This window comes from Carassius carassius, chromosome 43, assembly GCF_963082965.1.
Source record: "Carassius carassius chromosome 43, fCarCar2.1, whole genome shotgun sequence".
NCBI lineage: Eukaryota > Metazoa > Chordata > Actinopteri > Cypriniformes > Cyprinidae > Carassius > Carassius carassius.
In genome coordinates, this window is record NC_081797.1 from 7,278,361 (window position 1) to 7,302,936 (window position 24,576).

Genomic DNA, 24,576 nt, shown 5'->3' on the forward strand with positions numbered 1-24,576 from the left:
TCAACTTGGGCACAATAGCACAGTTAGTTTGCTTTGAATGGCTCTCACCTCTGGGCTGGACACAGCGTACTGTAAGTACAGGGTTCGCTCTATTCCTCCTCGTGTTATTCACTCTCTCTCTCCTTTTCTCTCCACAGGTATCAACTTGGGCACAATAGCACAGTTAGTTTGCTTTGAATGGCTCTCACCTCTGGGCTGGACACAGCGTACTGTAAGTACAGGGTTCACTCTATTCCTCCTCGTGTTATTCACTCTCTCTCTCCTTTTCTCTCCACAGGTATCAACTTGGGCACAATAGCACAGTTAGTTTGCTTTGAATGGCTCTCACCTCTGGGCTGGACACAGCGTACTGTAAGTACAGGGTTCGCTCTATTCCTCCTCGTGTTATTCACTCTCTCTCTCCTTTTCTCTCCACAGGTATCAACTTGGGCACAATAGCACAGTTAGTTTGCTTTGAATGGCTCTCACCTCTGGGCTGGACCCAGCGTACTGTAAGTACAGGGTTCGCTCTATTCCTCCTCGTGTTATTCACCTCTCTCTCCTTTTCTCTCCACAGATATCAACTTGGGCACAATAGCACCGTTAGTTTGCTTTGAATGGCTCTCACCTCTGGGCTGAACACAGCGTACTGTAAGTACAGGTTTCCTCTGTTTCTCCTTGTGTTACTCACTCTCTTTCCTTTCCTCTCCACAGGTATCAACTTGGACACAAAACACAGTTACTCTGCTTTGGATGGCTTTCACCTCTGGGCTGGACACAGCGTACCGTGCTATCTCCGGAGATCTGAAGCACGCTCACAACATATACTGTACTGAACTAGGCTAGGACCAGCAATCTCCTTGTCCTCCCACGCCGAAGTGCGTGAAGGCGGGGGTTTATCTGACAGGACACACGGCAATACACAGCAGCCCACAGCAATATACAACACCACGTCAAAATTATAGGTTTTCACAGCACGAAGACTCACCCACCACACTCAGTGTACGGAAAGGACACCCGTCTTCCTTCACTTCGCTTGGTTCGGATCTGGCGATGGAATATGCGGCCTAGCTAGTGATGTCGTCGTTGCGACTACTTCAATAAGTATTCCTTCGGCTCTCCCACCACACTATATTAGGGGTAGGGCCACCCTCCTCCTCCTGGAGAGATCTACACAACGCCAGGTCAATATACAGGGCACTTTCGACTGGCTCTTAGTACTCACATCAATGCCACTTCCAATCCCCTTTTTCACGTCGTCTCAGTTCGCCGTATAATCTGTTCACTTCTCAACCTTTAAGGTTCGCGATGTCTTCACAATCATACAATTCCAGCCTGAGGGAGAGAGAGAGTTAGACAGCTACCAGCAGCGTACCAAGACGGGCACAACCCAGTGCTTCACACACACCAAAGAGAGCTTCCCAGACTGTGAAATAACTTGGCCTTAAGTACTGCCTTGTCCAGCGTATCCTCCAATCACCAACCGCTGTCCCTAACTAGGCACAGGTGCATCGAATTCCCTGATTTTCCTTCTTACGGCGCTACCGGAAGTTCCGGTGTTCTGTTTTTCCGGTCCGGGCGGAAACACTTCCGGGCGGAACCAAACTTCCCGAATTTTGGTTCCGCCCCTAAAGATCGTCACCTTGTGACATCCTCCCCCGCCAATCCGTTCTAGTCCCTAGAACGTCCTCGGGCTGTCCACTCCCCATAGCGGGCAGGGGGTCGGCCTCGGTTCTCTCGCTGGGATCGTCTCACTGGTGAATCGGGCTCAGCTTGTTCAGGGGCTGCTTCTGGTTCTCTCGGGGCGATCGGGGGTGGTGCCACCACGGGTCTCCCTGGTACCACAGCCCAACCTTCAATCCAGGGGGCCGCTGGTACAGGTTCCGTGGGGACTTCTTCCACGGCTTCAGGGTAGTTAGGGCATGGGCGAATCATGTTCCGGTGCACCACACGGTCGGGGCCTGACTTCCCTTCTGGCCGGATGGTATAGACCGGCTGCCCCGGCCTCTGCTGCCGGCAGACTACATAAGGGGTGGCCTCCCAACGGTCACTCAGTTTCCCCTTCCCCTGCCGCCGATTATCTCTCACCAACACCCTCTCTCCTGGCAGTAGAGGGGCTTCTCTAGCAGTCCGATCATACAACCGCTTACTTTTCTCTCCTGCCGTCTGTATCCTTTTCGACACCTGCTCGTAGGCGAAATGCAAGCGCTGGTGATGGCGCCCCACCCACTCCGTTACACTTGCTTCCTCTTGGTCGGCTATCACTCCTAGGACCAGGTCAGTAGGCATTCGTATGTGTCTGCCAAACATCAGGTAAGTGGGAGCGTAACCCGTAGTACTATGTATACTGTTGTTATAGGCCTGTAGGAGGTTTGGCAAGGCACTCACCCAATCGTCCTGCCGTTGTTGGTCCAAGGTCCCCAGCAGCCCCAATAGGGTCTGATTGAATCTCTCACAGCCGCCGTTCCCCTGAGGATGATACGAAGTGGTGTGAGTTTTCGTGCAACCGTACAACTGGCATAGTTCTCTAATTACCCTGGACTCAAAGTTGGCTCCTTGATCGGAGTGCAGAAACTCCGGGCATCCGAACGTCTGGAAGACGGCCCGCCATAAAACTGTAGCGGTGGTGGTTGCAGTCTGGTCGAGGGTGGGGATAGCCCAAGCGTACTTTGTGAACAAATCCGTTATTACCAAGATGTTCTGGTAGCGATCTCGTGGTCGGCCCAGTGTCAAGAAGTCCATAGCCATGATATGAAGGGGGGCCTTCGCATGGATGGGTACCATTGGCGCTCGGACCTCCCGTCTGGACTTAAACAATATGCATCTCGGGCAAGCTTGAATTAGGGCGTGCACCGATGCCTCTAGCCCGGGCCAAAAGAAGAATCTCCTAAGCAGGGACACGGTCCTCTCCTGTCCCTGATGCCCCAACTGGTTGTGGTACGCCGAAACTAAAGCCGTTACCTCATCTGCGGGTACCACGATCTGGCGTACTTCTTCGCCCAACTTCGGGTCACTGACCCTTCTGCACAAAACGCCATCTCTCAGCTCCAGCCTGTCCCATTGCCCCAGCAGCCTCCTCCCAGTATCCGTCTGGGCTAACCTCTCCGCTGGCGTCAGCCGTCGGCCCTGTTCCAGCCATTCTCTTACCAGCCGCACATCTTGATCCCTGGCCTGTCTCTCCCTCCACCGACGGGGATCCCATCCCCAGTTCTCAGGCACGGCCTCTTGTCTGCTGCCTGGTGCCTCTACTGCTCCTACCATATAGCCCTCCTCCGGGCTGGCCCCTCCGGGGCTTTCCGCTTCGGGCAGCCTTGAGAGGACGTCCGCGTTCGTGTGTTCACGCCCTGGTCGGTACTGTAGTTGATAGTCAAAGTTGGCCAGTTGGGCCACCCACCGCTGCTCCACGGCTCCCAGCTTCGCCGTCTGCAAGTGTACTAATGGGCTATTGTCTGTAATGATCGTCACCTTGGCACCCCAGAGGTAGTCTTTAAATTTCTCACTTAGGGCCCACTTCAACGCCAGCAGCTCCAATTTGAAAGAACTATAGTTCGCATCGTTCCTCTCGGCTGGGTGGAGGCTCCGGCTGGCGTACGCGATGACCCTCTCAACTCCGTCCTGCCGTTGAGCCAACACCGCTCCCAGCCCGAGATTGCTGGCATCTGTATACAAAAGGAATGGTTTTGTGAAATCTGCGTATGCCAAGATAGGGGCCTGTAGCAGCTCCTGCTTCAATGTCTGGAACGCCGACTCACAATTTGCATCCCAGTCTACGTTGGGCGACCCCCGGCCCCGGTTACGACCTGTGCCAACCAGCAACTGATTAAGGGGTTTAGCAATTTTTGAAAAGTCCTTTATGAAACGCCTATAGTATCCCACAAATCCTAAAAAGGATCGCACTTGCCTCACTGTCCTCGGGGCCTTCCAGTCCTTCACGGCCGATACCTTTCCAGGATCTACGGACACTCCAGCCGCACTGACCACGTGGCCCAGAAAGTTGACTTCTCTCCGTAGTAAGTGACACTTATTGGGCTGTAGTTTCAATCCGTACTTCTCCATGGCCCGAAAAACTTCCTCGAGGTGCCTCAGGTGTGAATCAAAATCTGGGGAATAGACAATCACATCATCCAGGTAAACTAATACTGACTCCATTAACTGACCTCCCAAGCACCGCTGCATCAGCCGCTGGAAGGTGGCCGGAGCGTTACAGAGCCCGAAAGGCATCCGGTCCCATTCAAATAGTCCAAACGGGGTTGTAAAGGCAGTCTTCTCCCGGTCTGCTTCGGCCACCTGCACCTGCCAGTAGCCACTGGCCAAATCTAGGGTAGAGTACCATGCCGACTGCGTGAGGCTGGCAAGCGAATCTTCGATCCGTGGCAAAGGGAAAGCGTCTTTCTTAGTCACGAGGTTCAGCTTACGGTAGTCCACGCAGAATCTCCAAGCCCCCGTCTTCTTTTGCACCAGCACTATGGGGGCCGCCCACGGGCTGCTGCTTTCCCTAACAACTCCTTGCTTCAGCATGCCTTGCAGGAGTGTACGTACCTCGGTATACAAAGTGGGCGGAATTGGGCGATACCTCTCCCGGCTGGGCCCTGCATCCCCGGTAGGTATATGATGTTGTACCACCTGGGTGCATCCGTAGTCTTCATCGTGGGTGGCAAACACATGCTGCCATCTCCGAAGGAGGGCCTGTAACTTCTGTGTCTGTGCCTGCTCTAAATCCTCCCCTTGTAACGACTCACCCGCCAGGTGGCTCGGCACACTCCTCTCCATACCACCCCATGGGGTGTCTACTTGTGTCAGGGCCACCTCGATGACAGTGGGGCACACCTGACGAAAACTAATATCCCTCTCTTCCCTTACTTGGTGGGATGTAACCGTTGTCAGACGGGCTAATCGTTGGTGCCGATGTAGTTGCACCGCGTATGGATGTACATTCCGTATCCTCACGGGGACTCTCCCCCGCCGGACCGTCGATAGTCCTCGTGCCACTTCCACTTGTGGACAATCCACATGGGGCTCCACCAGCACCCACTCTTCTGGGCCCGCTCTTCGGGGCGGTACTCGCGCCCACACAACAGCCTCACTTTTTGCGGGGACAGACAAAGCAAAACGACACATCACTCTTCCTACCTCTTCCTGTTCCCTGCGGACTTGGCTCATTTGCACCCTTCGACAGTCAGCTACCACACACTCCCACTTGGGCCTCTCTGCAGGTGGTATCTTCGATACGGGCCTAGCCCGAAATAGCTCTTCCCAGCAATCAGCGAGGACATTCATGCCCAACAGGGCTCGATGTGCACCCAGACAATGGTCTTGCACGATAATCACACCTTTCTGGGGGACCATCACTCCGTGAACCTCTAGGTCCGTCAATCGGTAGCCAATATATGGGATGTCGAGGCCGTTTGCGCCCTTCAGAGTAAGCCAGGGGGCCTCCGCCCCTGGTGCCCCTTGTTTCCCAAACACTTCTTCGGATAAACTCTCAGCAAACAACGTCACTTGGGAGCCTGTGTCTACCAGGCATTGAATCTCCTTGCCGCACACTCTCACCTTCGCCACGGGGCTACGCCCAATCATCTGGCTCCTAGAGCCATATCCTCTTCCAGGGTCTTCTCGAGGGGTCCCGGCCACACGACCCACAGTGGCCGGCCGACCTAAAAACCCCCTTCTGACGCCCTGCGGGGCCCACACTGGCGGCTATAGTGACCTGGTTTGCCACAGCGGTTGCAGATGGGTCGCCCTTGCTCGTCCCATTCGAAACGGGGCCGGTTAAAGTGGTTCGGGCGCCTGAACGGCTCTCGGCCTCCCTCTGAGTACACTCGGTCTCGGGGCGCCGGCCGTGGTTCCTCCCGCGCCCGTCCTTGGCGCAATTCTCCTACGAGGGCTTTAGACAGTTCAGACATCTGATCGCGGACATCTTTCAAAAGTTCAGCCTTCAGTGCTTGCTTCCAGTCAGGGCCTCCGGGTTGTGCTGGTGCTACTTCACTGACAACCGCACACACTGGGGAACCACTCACCTCAGTCTCATCACCTTCCAGGGCCAGTGCCTCTTTCTTCAGATCTTCGAACGTAAGACCCGGGTCCCTTCGAAACTGGATACGTAGGCTCTGTCTCACCGGACCCTCCTTCAACCCCAGAAGAAACTGGTCCCGCAATAGAGTCTCTCCATCTCCCAACCCGTGGTCCCGACGGGTCTGTAGTCGGGCGAATTGCTCTCGCAACCTCAGGGCGAAAGCTCTAATCGGTTGGCGGGGGCCCTGCTTACAATTAAAGAACTGGGAGCGAAGGACAGCTACGGGGGTGTGGTCACCATACTGTTCAGTGAGGAACTGGAACACGGTTTGGGCGTTGGCTCTAACGGCTTCGGGGGCGGCATGCACCTCTCGCCGCGCTTCTCCATCCAGGGAGTTTAACACAAATTGAAGCCGCTGGGCTGCACTAAGGCCCTGTAGGTCGGCCAAGTACTCTAGTTGAGCCTTCCATTCAGACAATCGTACCTCGGATTCTGTCCCCCCATATTTTTGAATCCAGGGGCTCCCCATAAAAACGGGCATGGCACGGGGTTGGGCTGAAAGCCCCGCGTTGTCGGTCATTGGACGACCTTGGTTACTCAACTCGAGGTGGAAACCCTGCCGACTACGCCAAATCTGTCACACCCAGGGGCTGGCTATGCTTTAACTAAGCCACACCCCTTCTCAACTTCCACCTCGAGGAGGTCCCCAAACCCGACCCAATGGCCAAACAACACGAGAACAAGTAAGTGATAAAACAATCTTTATTTACATATTTAAAAATAGGTTGGGGAATAGGGAAAGGGCAATTAAAACTAAACTCTGACTCGGCCCTCCAGATGGGCTATGGCCGGGAAGAGGTCAGGGAGCAAGGGGGCCACGGGGATCCGGGGCGTGGGGCTCGGGCCCCGGCCTGAGTCTTAGGTATCCGTAGCGCCCTCCTTCTTCCTCCTCTTCGCTGAATACAGCTCACGGTAAGTACTGGTTCACACAGTTCGTTCTCGAGGTGCCCACTCTCTTTCTCTTCCTCCACAGGCAACGGCTCTTCGCTGATTACAGCTCGCAGTAAGTACTGATTCACCCAGTTCGTTCCTTGGGTGCTCACGCTCTTTCTCTTTCTCCACAGGCAACGGCTGGGACACACAGGCACAGTTAGTTCAGCTTGGTTTTGCTCTCACCTCTTCGCTGATTACAGCTCACAGTAAGTACTGGTTCACACAGTTCGTTCCTTGGGTGCTCACTCGCTTTCTCTTTCTCCACAGGCAACGGCTGGGACACACAGGCACAGTTAGTTCAGCTTGGTTTTGCTCTCACCTCTTCGCTGATTACAGCTCACAGTAAGTACTGGTTCACACAGTTCGTTCCTTGGGTGCTCACTCGCTTTCTCTTTCTCCACAGGCAGCGGCTGGGACACACAGGCACAGTTAGTTCAGCTTGGTTTTGCTCTCACCTCTTCGCTGATTACAGCTCACAGTAAGTACTGGTTCACACAGTTCGTTCCTTGGGTGCTCACTCGCTTTCTCTTTCTCCACAGGTATCAACTTGGGCACAATAGCACAGTTAGTTTGCTTTGAATGGCTCTCACCTCTGGGCTGGACACAGCGTACTGTAAGTACAGGGTTCGCTCTATTCCTCCTCGTGTTATTCACTCTCTCTCTCCTTTTCTCTCCACAGGTATCAACTTGGGCACAATAGCACAGTTAGTTTGCTTTGAATGGCTCTCACCTCTGGGCTGGACACAGCGTACTGTAAGTACAGGGTTCGCTCTATTCCTCCTCGTGTTATTCACTCTCTCTCTCCTTTTCTCTCCACAGGTATCAACTTGGGCACAATAGCACAGTTAGTTTGCTTTGAATGGCTCTCACCTCTGGGCTGGACACAGCGTACTGTAAGTACAGGGTTCACTCTATTCCTCCTCGTGTTATTCACTCTCTCTCTCCTTTTCTCTCCACAGGTATCAACTTGGGCACAATAGCACAGTTAGTTTGCTTTGAATGGCTCTCACCTCTGGGCTGGACACAGCGTACTGTAAGTACAGGGTTCGCTCTATTCCTCCTCGTGTTATTCACTCTCTCTCTCCTTTTCTCTCCACAGGTATCAACTTGGGCACAATAGCACAGTTAGTTTGCTTTGAATGGCTCTCACCTCTGGGCTGGACCCAGCGTACTGTAAGTACAGGGTTCGCTCTATTCCTCCTCGTGTTATTCACCTCTCTCTCCTTTTCTCTCCACAGATATCAACTTGGGCACAATAGCACCGTTAGTTTGCTTTGAATGGCTCTCACCTCTGGGCTGAACACAGCGTACTGTAAGTACAGGTTTCCTCTGTTTCTCCTTGTGTTACTCACTCTCTTTCCTTTCCTCTCCACAGGTATCAACTTGGACACAAAACACAGTTACTCTGCTTTGGATGGCTTTCACCTCTGGGCTGGACACAGCGTACCGTGCTATCTCCGGAGATCTGAAGCACGCTCACAACATATACTGTACTGAACTAGGCTAGGACCAGCAATCTCCTTGTCCTCCCACGCCGAAGTGCGTGAAGGCGGGGGTTTATCTGACAGGACACACGGCAATACACAGCAGCCCACAGCAATATACAACACCACGTCAAAATTATAGGTTTTCACAGCACGAAGACTCACCCACCACACTCAGTGTACGGAAAGGACACCCGTCTTCCTTCACTTCGCTTGGTTCGGATCTGGCGATGGAATATGCGGCCTAGCTAGTGATGTCGTCGTTGCGACTACTTCAATAAGTATTCCTTCGGCTCTCCCACCACACTATATTAGGGGTAGGGCCACCCTCCTCCTCCTGGAGAGATCTACACAACGCCAGGTCAATATACAGGGCACTTTCGACTGGCTCTTAGTACTCACATCAATGCCACTTCCAATCCCCTTTTTCACGTCGTCTCAGTTCGCCGTATAATCTGTTCACTTCTCAACCTTTAAGGTTCGCGATGTCTTCACAATCATACAATTCCAGCCTGAGGGAGAGAGAGAGTTAGACAGCTACCAGCAGCGTACCAAGACGGGCACAACCCAGTGCTTCACACACACCAAAGAGAGCTTCCCAGACTGTGAAATAACTTGGCCTTAAGTACTGCCTTGTCCAGCGTATCCTCCAATCACCAACCGCTGTCCCTAACTAGGCACAGGTGCATCGAATTCCCTGATTTTCCTTCTTACGGCGCTACCGGAAGTTCCGGTGTTCTGTTTTTCCGGTCCGGGCGGAAACACTTCCGGGCGGAACCAAACTTCCCGAATTTTGGTTCCGCCCCTAAAGATCGTCACCTTGTGACATCATATTATTGAAAAGAAGCTAGAAATGGTTAAATTAAACCTTTTTGTTCGGTTATCCACTAGCTGCACTTACCAATGGTCTACTAACCTGCAAAGCGTATAGCTAATTAGCTAATTAGCAACACATCTAAGCATGCCGCTAGCCTATAAGGTTGCAAGTTAGCCTGTCAAATTAAATATTTTTTCATTTGGTTAGCTGTAGCTTTAGCTTACATACCACTATTCTTTTAACCTGCAAAGCATGTGTAGATCTGATTAACAATCTAAGCATGCAGATAGCTTATTAGGCTGCAAGTTAGCATGCTGCTAGCTAATTAGCCTGCTAGATTAGTTATCAGTTTTTTTTGTTTGTTTTTTTGAACAGGCATTACACATGGCTACATCTTGGAGGTAGAATTTTCCACAACAACACCATCTAGCAACACGCCCTAATGGGACCATGCTAAGCAGCCAAATCATAGCTGCTCTTACATGCAGGTAGGGATTTTGTCATTGCTGTATTCATACATTTTGCAGCACAAATTAGGCAAATTGCAAAACATTAACGCCTGCTAAGTTTAACTATGTACAGACTATATTCATCATGATAAACAGATAAACAACTAAAAATTAAAAGTAAAACACATTCAGTCTATATTCCTCAGGGTCATCAGCAATAGAGAGAATATGATTTCCCTCAGGAACTGATCCAAACAAGGCCTATTAGAAAACTGTTGTTGGGGCAAATTCAATTTGCAATAATTTGAGGCGGCCCACTTTCCTCCAAATTCCCATGTCTTGTTAAACATTACTTCCCATCTGTGCAATATATGAGAGGGGCGATTCTGGCACAGTGCTGTGCAAAACTGCTAGAGCTCATTAAATGGCTTTTTATTCAAGATTGATTCACTTCGTTGTTTTGTGTCCTGTGTGGATAACAATGCATTTGTTTATTGTCCAGAAGAGGATTGCACTGAGGTAAATGTGCAATTTGGCATTTTCTCAGCCTGCAGGCATCTGCGACAAAGTGGCTCATTCCCTGTTGACAAAGAAAAGTAAAGGTCAGAGTTTCCAGATGGGCTTTTCTCAAAAAGAATCAGTTGCAGGTTCATCTGATACCATTTCCATCGAGCCTGCAGGAGACATTTGGCTCTTTCATTTGGCAAACTGATACAAGAGAACATTCCTAGCTGTATTTTCTGAGCAGTAGTTACTATGACAATGCCAATAGTTTCTATGACAATCAGGCGGACTTGAGAGTTAAGGCAATGACTGTTTTGTTATTTAGGCTAAATATAAATGCTAAAAAAGCATACTTGAAGAAACGTGGAATCAATACTTGTATGCATTGCATGAACACATTACTTTAAAAGTATGGTGAGATCGCTGACATCAATAATTTGTAATAGCACATATGTCCCCAAGTCAGCAATTTTTTTTGTAAATTTTAGATGAGTAAATTTTACAAGACAATGGTTTTTCTGTTATTCTTCTTAAAATCTCATGTTCAGGAGTTGATTCATGTTTTCAATGTGTTACTTGATGTTTCTCTTTATTAATTGTGAAATTAGTTTCTATGTTTTCTTCAGTGTGTGCTATCAGTGGCCCAAAAATACCTGTACATATACTGACTAAAGAAAGATTGAAACCATTAACTCAAAAATAGCACTGCAGCTCGTGCCATTTCAGGTGAATAATGTGTGTATAGTAAAATAACTGATTTGTGCATGGCAGAGCTTTGAGAACCTTCCCTGAGAGAGAACACACTGCAGTAAGAATACAGCCATGGTAAAAGACACTTCCAGTGCACCACACCGCACCCACGTCAAGCCAAATATACAACACATGCGTCAAACCATAGAGGCCTGGCCATGAAAAATTCAGTAGGCTAACACTGGCTAGCCAGTCATTCATTATCCATGGGGATAACAAGATTCTAGGCAGTTGGTGGTCCACCCATCCCCGCCCCCAGAAGACATGATTTTCTTTTTTTCTAACAGAGAAAAGTTGCTCCTGTCTACCTCTTCTTTGTCCGTGAACCGCATATTCTTGACATTGTGCATAAAATGCCCTTTAGAGAATATTCCAAGATGGCAGAACAAAGCAAAAGGCGCTGAAAGTCTGAAAGGGAGATCAGAACAAATAAACAAAATAATAGGGAGGCTGTGAAGGAGCTGATGTGATATCTCTCCCTCTCATCATATTTTATAGCTCATTATCGAAGACATGGCACAGCGTGAGAGAAATGACAGGCTCTTCAAACGGCCCTCATATCACACTATTCCACAAAATGGAAGAAAATGTCATCAGAAACTTCAAGATTGTGGATGGTTAGGTGTGTGTGTGCAGCTATCGGGGACAGGAGCTATAACTAAAGCCTATTACATCTTAGTGTTCATCATACTTCTGATCATTATGGCCCTGACTATTTATGATCCTTCCCATCCAAAATAATAAGAATGTTCACACACCCATTTCATAACTATACTTTATATTATACCATCCATGCAATGGGTCCCACAGTGTTATGTGCTGTACAATGTTTTAAGAAGTATTTCTGAACAAGTTAGTCATGTTGTTTTTACATAACAAGCATACGATCCTGAGGGGTATCACTGAAACAGAAATCCATAAACCCATAAAACTATAGCCAATGTGAATTTCTCTGTATTTTACATATTACATATTTAATACTGAGTAACTTACATTTTAGACACTATATTGCCAGATACTATTTGTCTGTTTTTGTTCACTCAACAAATTTTTTTCCAAACAACACCACAGCAAAACCTGCAACCCACTGATGTCTATCAATTCCTGAATCTATCAGTGTTTTTAAATCCCCTTAATGAAGACAGAAACCAGTTTAATTTCTGAACAACTCTTGTTGAAAGCTGAATTAATGACTCAACGTCTCGTCCGTGAATGAATCAGCATTTTTTAATAAATCATTCAAATGAATGAATCAGTGAATCGTTCAATATAACAGTCACTTGTCGCCACATTTTAGACAATTCAGCAATTTGGCAACAATCAAATTGCTCATAATCAAATATACAGATCGGTCTTCCTGAGTCTAATGAGGTTAATCATATTCGCTGATCGTTTGAAATCCGTCCTGATAATATTCACGCTTGTTACTCATTTAGATCAATTGGTAAGTGTCTTGTTCCCATGGGACCTCTGAAACATACTGATTTATTTGTGTTTCCCTTGAATCACAGAGCTTCATGGCTTCACTGAACATTATATATGTATCTAGGCTATGAGCAGTCGATTCCTTTGGTATTGGATCTTTTCTAACACTGTTTAGACTTGAAACTGGGGCATGAAGTACTAGGGGTTCATTTTTCTCAAAGCACACCCTAAAATAAGCGCTGAGGGGTAATATTTTGTAACAGAGAAGTTGCTGTAGTCTGTAGTTTGTTTAAACAGGTCAAACCATCTTAACAGTCATGTTCTGTTGAGATGTATTAGGGCCCGAGCACAGATGGTCCGACGACCCTAATGAATTGCTGCTTCTTCTTCTTGTTCTCCAAAATAAATCAAAGTCATGAAACTCTACACACGCGCCAGAAGTGGAGAAAATTTACATCTGAAATGCGGCTGTGGCAAAATTGCCACTGCCTATAAAATTTCAACAATGTACCCCTTGAGCTATGTTTCATAAACATGTATGAAATTCGGTAGACACATGCAACACACCAATACCTACAAAAAAGTCTCCAGGTATGAAGTTCGAAACTCGGCACTCAGTGCCCTTTTTTTATTTTCAGGTGTTGTATTTAAACAAACTCCTCCTAGAGAGTTTAACAGATCAACACCAAATTTGATCAGTGTAATCTAAAGCCTTTGGATGGTAAATTGCGAAGATCTTGAGTTTTCGTTGAAGTGTGTGTCAGTGGCGGCCTGACAAACTTCAATGTTTCGCCATGAAATAGGAAGTTGTTAGAATTCAGGCATACAATTGCTGCATCACATTTCGGAGGCTGTGTCCTCCGGAGGTCGCATTTGAAGGCTGCATACGTCATCGGGGAAGTCTCATTTAAGAAAAGTAACCGTTAAATTGCAAAGTAAAAAATAAACTATAGTCTTTTAAACAACACAAGGAATAACACTCAATTTTATTATGATTACTTTTCTTAAATGAGACTTCCATGATGACGTATGCAGCCTTCAAATGCGACCTCCCGAGGACGCAGCCTCCGAACTGAGACGCAGCTAATGTCTGATCTCCCCCGAAAACACTTGATAAGAGTCCTGTCCTGAACACATGTGCATGTGTTCAGTTAGAGTTATAGCGCCACCTGCTGGCAGCAGGAAGTGGGACGTTTTATGCTCTAACAAACTCCTCCTAGAGATTTAATGACATCAACATTATATTTGGTGAGTTTCGCTAGGGGCATTTGCCATGTTAAGTTAAGATCTTGAGTTTTCGTTAAAGGGCACTGTGACAAAGTTTGATGTTTTGAAATGGAAAAGGAAGTTGTTGTAGCTCAGCCATAAAATGATCTGCCCCAGATTTCACATGTTTTGATAAGAGTTCTTGCCTGAACCCATCTAATGGCCAATATTCTGTTATAATCATAGCGCCACCTGCTGGCAACATGAAATGACTTGTTTTACACTAACTTAAACATGCAATGTCCAATCTACACTAGACTTCACATATTTGGTGAGAGTCCTGGACTGAAGACATATAAAAGCCAATATCTTCATAGCGCCACCTGTTGGCAACAGGATATGTCATGTTGTACACTAACTCAAACATACCATGTTCAATCTGCACCAAACTTCACATGTTTGATCATGCTTGCTTGAAGACATCTACATGCCAATATTCTGTTATAGTCATAACACCACCAACTGGTAGCAGGAAGATCACAGGCACATATAAATGACTTTATGACATATTCTACAGTACATAACAAAGTATATATTTTGACATAATCCTCCTATATTTACTATTTTAAAAGCATATTGCCCACCATTTGCTGTTTCCCTAAAGCTACTGGATGGCGGTGTGCCCGGGTATGAGGGGCCTTTTAATACTGCTTGCAGCTTTAATTTTCAAATGTTATGTTTGGGGTCCAGGGTCCCAAAGATTTGTGTGCAAAAATAACAAGAAATATTATTAATAAATAATAAAAAAATATTACAATTATAATCTCAACCGGGTAACTAACAGTTTTGTAAGAGGACCAATTATCCCTGACCAGGTAGTTGAGTTAATCAGCCAACTAAACCAGATTGGACCAGCTAATGACCAGTCAGAGCTAGTTTAACCTGGATAATTTCCTCAGGGATTTAACAACATGGCATTTGTGACAATGATAGATGTGGAAAAATAATGTTGTATTTTCACAGATCAGTAGAAAAACTTGACAAACACCCACTGACAACAAAACTGCAGTCAAAATCCCATGTGGTTACCACAAAGGTCACATCTTTCAAAGCCACTGTGACCAAAGCTCTCATGACAGTGACATCTTCATTATCAGAGATGCTATTTCTAACCCAGCGAACTATAATCTAATTTAGCTCTCCCTGAAAGCGCTGATAGACTCAAACTTGTGAGTTAAGCTGAGAGAGGTGAAGTATGGCCTCTCCAAACACCGGCAGCCTGCTGTTAACTCATCATGATCTGACCATGAGGCTCCCGCGTTGCTCCCTGGCATCTGCCTTCAAAGCTTAATATAAAACATGAATCACAGCTCCTGGAAGACAGATTCAAACATCATTTTCATTTATTTTCACGGTTTCTAAAACCTGCTAGTCTCCAACTAGGAACTGTTTACGTCAGAGGCCGGCCAGCAGGATGATATCTGCACCAAATGAAGTTTACAGAACAACAGCATCTCTGGCAGGACTAATGCAAATCATGCTACAGTCAGTTTCTTTCAGCTGTCTGGTTAAAATAAAACACACATATATTTAACTGATATAGAATGTAAATATTTGAATGACCTAAATACTAATTTTTAAATGATATGAAATACAAATATTGGAAAAAGGATCAATACAGAAGAAAATCAAACAGTTTTGTAAAGACATAAGTTTGAGTGAATGATGAAGGCATTTTCATTTTGATAGATGAAGAATCTGTCAATGTATATTGTGGTTAAGGCCCTCGAAACAAGACCTGGATGTCTACAGATCAGTAAATGCTCTTTATTTTCACTGACCTTTATCTCTGAGAAGTTATGTGCGAGGGGAAAATAACAGAGAGAATCAGTTTGTGAGATCAGTTGTCGTCATGACAGAAGAGAGCTGCGATTTAATCCTGCAGAAATTGTATTCTGTCCACTGGCCACGGATGGCTTTAGATTACTCTCTTTCTCTCTCTGAGCCAGAGTGTGTAGATGACATGAGAAAAGGATTTATCTGTTCCGTGCCTCTCCGTTGTCTCATTGCATTTCGTTATTGTCGTAGACAGCCGATAGCAGCTATCTCTTATCAGTGATAAAGTCAGACATGGAAACTTTCTTTGCTCACTTGGAGGAGGAAATGACAGTCTGCCTCTGCGAAACAAAGCCAGTCCTGTTTGGTTTGTTTAACAGACTGGTTTTATGAGCTGCTCACATAGACAATGAGATCAACAGAAATCAAAATGGAACCTATTTGCTTTCCTAATGCACTTTCCTGACGTAAATGATCCATTGGTCATTATTGCAGAAATAGAGTATACTTTGGCTTTGTATTTCAAATCATAATAACTATAATAACATTAAATAAAAAAAACATAATTATAATAACATAACCCTGAATAACATTTTTTTTACTTTACTGAATACAATAAAATGTAACCCGCAATTAAAATAATATTAGATATAATGAAAATAATTAATAAAACAAATATATAATATAATAATCAGTTTTAATGTATCTTTATTTCTTCTTGTTAATTTTATAATTTTTATATTACATAAAAATATTATTACTGTAATGTTTTTTTTTTAATTTATTTATTTGTGTGTGTGTGTATATATATATATATATATATATATATATATATATATATATATATATATATATATATATATAATCTGTATTTAATTAACTTTAATTCTTGTATTCTTTTTAATTTTTTTATTTTTATGTTACATAAAAAATATGTATATACATATATACAGTATAAAACCTTAACCTAAAGTATATACATAACATTAAAAAAACAATAGATAAAAATGAGAGAAATTATTAAATTATTTGTTATGAGTTTACTGTTTACTTTATAGAATATAATTTATATTCAAAATGTTTATGTAATATAATAATCAATTTCATGTTTTTTTTTCTTTTTATTTAATTGTATTACTTTTATATTACATGAAATATTTTTATATGTATGTATTTGTATTTATTTGCCTAAAATTGAAATATAAACAAAAAAGAATAAAAATGTAATGATTTATTATTAGAATAATTTACATCATATGCATTTATAACTTTGGTGAAAAGCTTTCATTTTGGTTAACAGCAGCTGCATACACAGCACACAGTGCTTGTTGATGTATGTTTCTACACAACCCCACCCAGCACTTCCCTCTTCAGCTCTCCCTTGATAAAACAGCCAGCTGGGTGTTACATAACCGCTGCTTTCTGAGCTCACGTATGCACCTATTTTCCTTCTCCCGTGTGCAGTTACTCTCCCTTTAATCATGTGCTGTAATGAACATGAATGAACACAAAACAATGAGCTTCATGAAGAAAGATAATTCAGTTATGAATGTTATATGGCGTCTATGTAACATGCATAAAACTGATGTTTTAATCGCAGGTATTGGGGTTCATTTTTATATTCAGTAAATCATTTAAATCTTCTGCTGGAGAACCAAATGAAGATGCTTGACTGGGATTCGTTTCTCAGGTGTGCCATGGTTTCATGTACTGTAATCACTTTAGGTAAGTCTCAATTTTATATATACTGTATATGGGTTCAAAGGTCATGGCCCATGGTGGTTTGGATGTCAGATCACATGGTAAATGGTTAAAACTAGCTTTGAACTTAGAAAGATCTATATTGGGTGTCACGCAACAAAGGGTTAAATCTAATATCTTACAATGAAAGCAATGAAATGAACTACATGTGTATTTTCAAATCTACAATATCTTCCATTTTTAATCCTGTGGTAGCCACGCATTCGCTAACGCTCTTTTAATACTATCACACAGACAGATCGGCAGGGATAAATACATTTTGAGAGGTCCATTAAGCTGAAGAGGAGACGTGCATCTCACCCACGTCTATTTCTGAGACAGAGGTGCATGTATTACTTTTACAAATTCCAGGTTATTGATTGATTCCCTGCTTTGCAATTCAGCAGCGCACACATAAAACATGCTGGGTAAAGGGTTATCAAGATGACCAATAGCTGACAAGACTCCATTTGTAGCATAGCACTTGTTAACTGAAACGACTTGTGTTTATGCGCTTTCAGCATTACAGCGGAAACTCCAGATTAGTTTTTTAAAGTGTAGATGATGAGATTTAGTGCCGATAAGCAGGTGTGGATCGCCCATTTTATTGTGGATAGCATCATATCGCTAATGGCAACCAGAGGTCTGTATCAGTGGGGCCCATCAGGAACACTCTAAGTCTTATTGATTTCCTTGACATGACCATGAAACAATTTCCTTGTATCCATTAACCAAATGATACCCTTTGCATGGCCTAAATTATCTTTAATTGATAGTTGAACGAGAGTGATAACGAGGTATTTTATCATCTCTGTTTACAGGTATATCATTTTAATTTGATGGTATCAGCTGCGTTTGGACTCCAAAATTAGCAGTAATACACTAAGAAATAAGTGAATGAGTGGCCAGAAAAGTTTTAATGATATATAATTTCATCGTTTTTCCAATGCAGCTGGCAATAAACACAAGATTAAGCAATTTCTTTCTCAAAACGTTTTACGTTTTGGGGAACTGGTTTCAAATTTTGAAAGTTGTACAAAAAGAGACTTTTTTTAAGCATGAAAGTTTATTGATAAACCTAATCCTTAGTGGAGGTCAAGAAGATCGTACAAAAACAGAAATTAAATTCTTACGAATTCACCAAAATATAGAATATTTACGAATTACCATGATAGTGTGATGTATTGTCATAGGATATTAAACTTTTATAATGTGCCCTGTGTCTGAATTACACACAATTTAATAGAAAATATTATCATAATATAATCGGAAATTGATTGCATGTTAAAAAGTGGGCATTATGAATCAGAATGGAGTCATTCACAGGTTTGCAAAAAATGGCTCTATGCAGCCAGAGTTGTTTTGATTAATAAACGAAGAAGACAATTAACTATGTCAATATTTCACAAAAATTATATTATTAATATAATTATATTTCACCCATTTGTGTGCTCATGTGCGTGCTGGTCTAAAAAAGACTGTGAAACACTGTGAAAAATGTGCAATGAAAAGAAATGGACAATGGACATGGACAGTCAATTGCATATTTCCCTTTCAAATGCAAAATTTATGGGAGGAGAGTACAGTTTGCTTGTTTGCGAACTTATGTTAATTTGTACAGCTCTTGTTGTTCATTATGGAAAAGATGTTGCATCTTCTTGCACATAGTCAGTAGAACATTCCACACCCATATGTGCTTTTTTGGAATATAGTAAATCTGGCTTCAGATGTGCACCATAACACTTGCCTTAGATAAAACATGATGGCTCAACCAATTCAAATGAATTTTAAAACCGTCGATGTCCATAAAATATCTTTGTCCGAATGCATAATTATTCAATTAAAAAGCAGCACAAAAGGAATAAATCACAGAGGCTCAGGGTGAAAATCCGCCATGTTGATCTATTAGGGAGAACCCTGCTGTGAACAGAGCTCTAGTAAAATATTAAAGAGTCTGCAGACATTCATGCACTCGCTAAATTCAGCAACATTTCCTTCTACGGCTGACTATTAATACATACAAATGTTTTATGTATTTCTAATACTGCTTGTTATTCAAAGTAAGCTCCTTACTGACAAGGAAACTGAGAATTTGTGATGCTTATACCGAGATGCTTCATTATGGTGATGTTGACTGTAACACCTGTCATGCTCTTGACAGATGAACAGATAAAAAAAGTTTAACCCTCGTGGTTTCAGGAAGCTGGTTCAAACAAAAGAGAGGAAGAGTGAGAAACCAAAAAAAAAAAAACTGAGCTCTTTTTATGTGAGTTTCAGGGACGTTCTGCTCCAGCATTTTTTTCTGCTCCCTCTTGAGATTCGCTGTCCAGAAAAAAAAGCTTCTCTCACAAACATAAAACACAAGCCAACTGTAGGACTGCAAAATTGGCATTACATTAACTGCCAACGCTGGGCTGAAAAAACAGAGCTCTTTTGCACAAGCTCACATTCAGTTTTATCCATGTAGCTTAGTTACAGATGATTAAAATATAAGCAGTAGATATAGATAAATATAGGTAAAAATTTGACTAAATGTGAAATTTGTAATTTTGAAGTGTGTGTGTGTGTGTGTGTATATATATATATACAGTACAGACCAAAAGTTTGGAAACATTACTATTTTTAATGTTTTTGAAAGAAGTTTCTTCTGCTCATAAAGCCTGCATTTATTTGATCAAAAATACAGAAAAAAAAATTAATATTGTGATATATTATTACAATTTAAAATAATTGTTTTTAAATTTATTATACTTTAAATGATCATTTATTTCTGTGATGCAAAGCTGAATTTTTAGGATCATCACATGATCCTTTAGAAATCATTCTAATATGATGATTCATTATCAAAGTTGGAAACAGTTCTGCTGCTTAATATTTTTTCAGAACATGTGATACTTTTTTAGGATACTTTGATGAATAAAAAGTAAAAAAAAAAAAAAAAAAAAGAGGCTATGTTTTTAAAATATAAATATTTTGTAATAACAATATACACTAATGGTCAGTAATTTGGGGTCAGTAATGTTTTTTCTTTCTTTTTTTCTTAAATAAAATCAATACTTTTATTCAGCAAGGATGTGTTAAATTGATAAAAAAGTGATAGTAAAGAAAATATATTATTAGAATATATATTATTAGATTTTTTTATTATTTTGGATAAATGCAGCTCTTTTTAACCTTTTATTCATCAAATATATAAGAGAGCAGAACTGTTTCCAACACTCATAATAAATCAGAATATTAGAATGATTTCTAAATGATCATGTGATAGACTGGATGTTACATGTGACACTGAAGGCTGGAGTAATGATGCTGAAAATTCAGCTTTGCATCACAGGAATAAATTATTTTTTTTAAAGTATATTCAAATAGAAAACTATTACTTTAAGTTGTAATAATATTTCACAATATTACTGTTTTTTCTGTATTTTTGATCAAATAAATGCAGGCTTGATGAGCAGAAGAAATTTCTTTCAAAAACATAAAAAATAGTAATGTTTCCAAACTTTTGGTCTGTACTGTATATATATATATATATATATATATATATATATATATATATATATATATATATATATATATATATATATTCACCCATCTATAATCACTTTTCTAGTGTTTGTCTATGGACGAAGTCTGGTCTGTGAATTTCAATAAGTATGAATGCATTTTTTATGTAAATGATTTAAAATATAGTGGAATGTTGCTTTTCACTTGTAATAGTGACACATGGTAAAGTTTGAACTGACCTACTGACCCGTTGGACATAAGACCCATCTTTTTAAACTTGTGTTTGTAGAGCAAATACATTTTTTTTTCTTGAAAGTTATTTAGAATACAGCAAAATGTTGTTGCTTTTTGCTTATAATAGTAACAGGAACCAATGGGGACGGAGCTTAGCAAAGATTAAATTCTGTGGAATGGATTCAAACATGGTTGAAAATGGGTTGAAAATAAGACTCCTTATTTTTTTTGTCTGCTATTTAGAAATGACAGCCATTCCAATTGAGCAGATTCCATGTGGGCCTGAATATACCCATTTACTGTATCCTTTTGGGAATTGTGTGTTATCTTGAAAATTCTTAGCAGTTGCCAACTCTACTTTGGAGATTTAGACTCATATCTGACTGTGGAACATTTAACACTATAATGCAAAAATTGGTCTGAATTTGATGCAGTGTCTGAGTTTCGTTTCTGCTAACTCAAAGCAGTCTTCAAGATCTGTTTGGCCCTGCATTCCCTCGCTGCGAGGCGCCTCTAACAAGTAATTTTTCTATAACACGTTTTCTGTATTTGATCACCAGGAATACACATACAGTAGAAGCAGTGTGAAAGCCACAGAAGACAGCTAATGATCAAATGTTATCTAGGAGAGTGAGTTAGAAACGTTTTTTTTTCTAGGTTTGCTTGACAGGTTATGTTTAGTAACTATAATGAATAAGTTTACCTGCAGTTGCATACAGTAGAGTAGCATTTACTCCACAACTAGCTTCATCATGAGCAATTAATGAACAGTTTTTGTATCTTCTGGTGCCCACGAGACATTTAGAGCTAGGATATAAATAATGCATTTGTTTTTATCCACTGCAAGGAGATCCCCCACCCTTCGGTACACAACAAGCACACACTATTTATAAATACACAACTTGCATTCGCCCACACATTTCTGAACACACATGCTTGAGTGCACTGAAAGTGATAAACATCAATTTTATAGTTTAATCAGTTCACACTCTTGCATCATTGCACATCTCATTTTCATAAACTTAATGATGCTTTTCATGTCAAAAAGAGAAGGCCAACAGATTTCTCTTCTATTCTGTGAATATCTAAATACTAAAAAAAACGGAATTAGCAAAAGCAAGTTTCGTATTGCGTCTAGCAAAAGTTCTCTGCGATTGATGAGCATTTTACTTTTCGAATGTGGTGACGATCGTGCACTTTATCATATTAGATTATTGCATCACTTAGTCGCTGCAGGAGAAATATTTTCACTGTGTATTGATTATGTAACTGCTTCCAAAATCTACTCAGCAGGAACCAGACGCTCATTGATTCGTTCTATAAATGGAGGCATCATCTAAATAACTCAGTGTCTTCGGTTACAGTTTATTTGAAAGGAAAACTCCCTTTAGCTGAGTTTTCTGGGCGCTGAAATCTTCAAACACGGTTCTTACCTTTAATATTTTATAAAGTTTTACACTGCAGAGAGTCTCAATGTGCATTGCAACCTCTAGTATGGACTTTCAAGACAAAAAAGAAAAGAAAAAAAAGAAGCAGAAATTATTTTATTCACTATGTAGCTATATGACTTCCCCACTATGTGGGGAAGTCGTGGCCTAATGGTTAGAGAGTTGGACTCCCAATCGAAAGGTTGTGAGTTCGAGTCCCGGGCCAGCAGGAATTGTGGGTGGGGGGAGTGCATGTACAGTTCTCTCTCCACCTTCAATACCACGACTTAGGTGCCCTTGAGCAAGGCATCGAACCCCCAACTGCTCCCCGGGCGCCGCAGCATAAATGGCTGCCCACTGCTCCGGGTGTGTGCTCACAGTGTGTGTGTGTGTTCACTGCTCTGTGTGTGTGCATTTCGGATGGGTTAAATGCAGAGCACAAATTCTGAGTATGGGTAACCATACTTGACTGAATGTCACTTCACTTTTTTTTTTTTCACTTTTATCTAGTACACAAGACACATAAACAAACAATCAACTTTCTTACCGTCAAATTATGCTGAATATGCACCAAAATAGTCCCTGTATTTTTTAAAAGGTGCAAATTTACAATCCCCCAAAAAGCTGAGAATCCGGTAATAACGGCCTGTGTTCAAACATGAGAGAGAGGGATCATCCAGAAAGCCAGCAGAGATGCTGAACAGGAAGATTAGGATGCGAGCGCTCCCACTCGCACTCTCCCTCCCTCCCTCCCTCCCCCGATCCGTCCATTATAGGAGGAGCTCCCTGAACACGCCCAAGCAACTCACAATGGTAGCGTCCATCTCTACCTCTGCTCCTTGCTCACTCCTGCATGTGCCAAAGCTGGCGGGAGGGAGCAGCTACTGTTTGTGATAGAAGAGAGAGAGAGAGAGAGAGAGATGGAGAGCGATAATACTGTAGAGAAAAGAAGAATGCACATCAGGGAGGAGGAATTGGGCCTGGCAGATGGACAGTTGCTGATGGGAGGGGGGAAGGGGTCTCTGTTTTATAAATGACGGATGGGTTTGGTTAAGTGGACTGGGATGAATATGCAAAACACTTTACCATCCGGCCGTCTATCTATCTATCTATCTATCTATCTATCTATCTATCTATCTATCTATCTATCTATCTATCTATCTATCTATCTATCTATCTATCTATAGTATCCGTCTTTGCCCGTCTATCTATCATGTTAGCCAGTCTGTCTGTTTAACTGTTTATCTATCCCACATTCAGCTCATAAAAGACAAAAAAAAACCCATCTCTATTTTTACCGTCTGCAGTGCTCTCACCTGGCAAGGTGTGTGTGTCTGTGTGCTTCAGGTTTGCCATATGGAAGTGCTGCATAGTCTGTACTTAAGAACAATGAATTGCCTAGAGTCTGATGCAAAAACCTCCAACAATTCAGCTGTGAATAAAGCAGATGCCGTAAACACTGTTGTTGTTACATCTAACTGAGGCTTTATGTAAAGCATGTGAAATGATATTGCAGTTTAAAAGAACCGTTTTCTATTGAAATATATTTAAAAATGTGATGGAATTTTCGAAGCTGAATTTTAGTATATCACATCTTCCAAAAAATATTATGCAACAAAAACAGTTTTGAGCACTGATAATAATAAGAAATGTTATTATTAAAATCAGCATATCAGAAGGATTTCTGAAGAATGAAGTGACCCTGAAGACTGGAGTATATAGCTGCTGCTATAGCTTGCAATCACAGAAATAAATAACAGAAAAAAAGTTGGTTAATCTCCAAAAATGGTGTCTGCATCAGATAAGCTTATTACATAAAAAAGACAACACAACAGAGCAATAGATCAGATCTTTCTGAACCATGCTCATATGGATAATCAACCATGTTCTTGCTGTATTTCTGCACCAACCTACTGCATAATGGATTTGGAACCTGCTATGATGAATACAGTCATGCAGCATTTATAAGGTACAGGGGGGAGACTTTCTGCCTGATCAAATATGGAGCTCCAGGAAGAGCAGTGTGATTCGAATGCTTCTTTCATGTCATCAGGCCTGGTTGGTTTGACCTGCTGCTGGGCCATCATTATAAAAAGTGGATGTCCCACACAGGAAAGGGAAAAGCTCACTAATCCCACAACACATAATTCTGCTTGCACGAGGATTAGGGTCAGACATTGGGCACAGCCCATGACCAGATTCATATCATGCA

At 42.6% G+C, this 24,576-nt stretch overlaps 1 protein-coding gene across 1 annotated transcript in view; it reads right to left on the reverse strand.

The window, feature by feature from the left end:
- The window catches only part of LOC132125073 (synaptic vesicle glycoprotein 2B-like), a 34,413-nt gene extending 11,327 nt beyond the window's left edge, over positions 1-23,086 (reverse strand). Inside the window, exon 1 of the mRNA XM_059536285.1 lies at positions 22,912-23,086. The gene's annotated coding sequence lies outside the window, so the exon portion shown is untranslated. The remainder of the gene's footprint in view (positions 1-22,911) is intronic.
- Between the last annotated feature and the right edge of the window lie 1,490 nt (positions 23,087-24,576).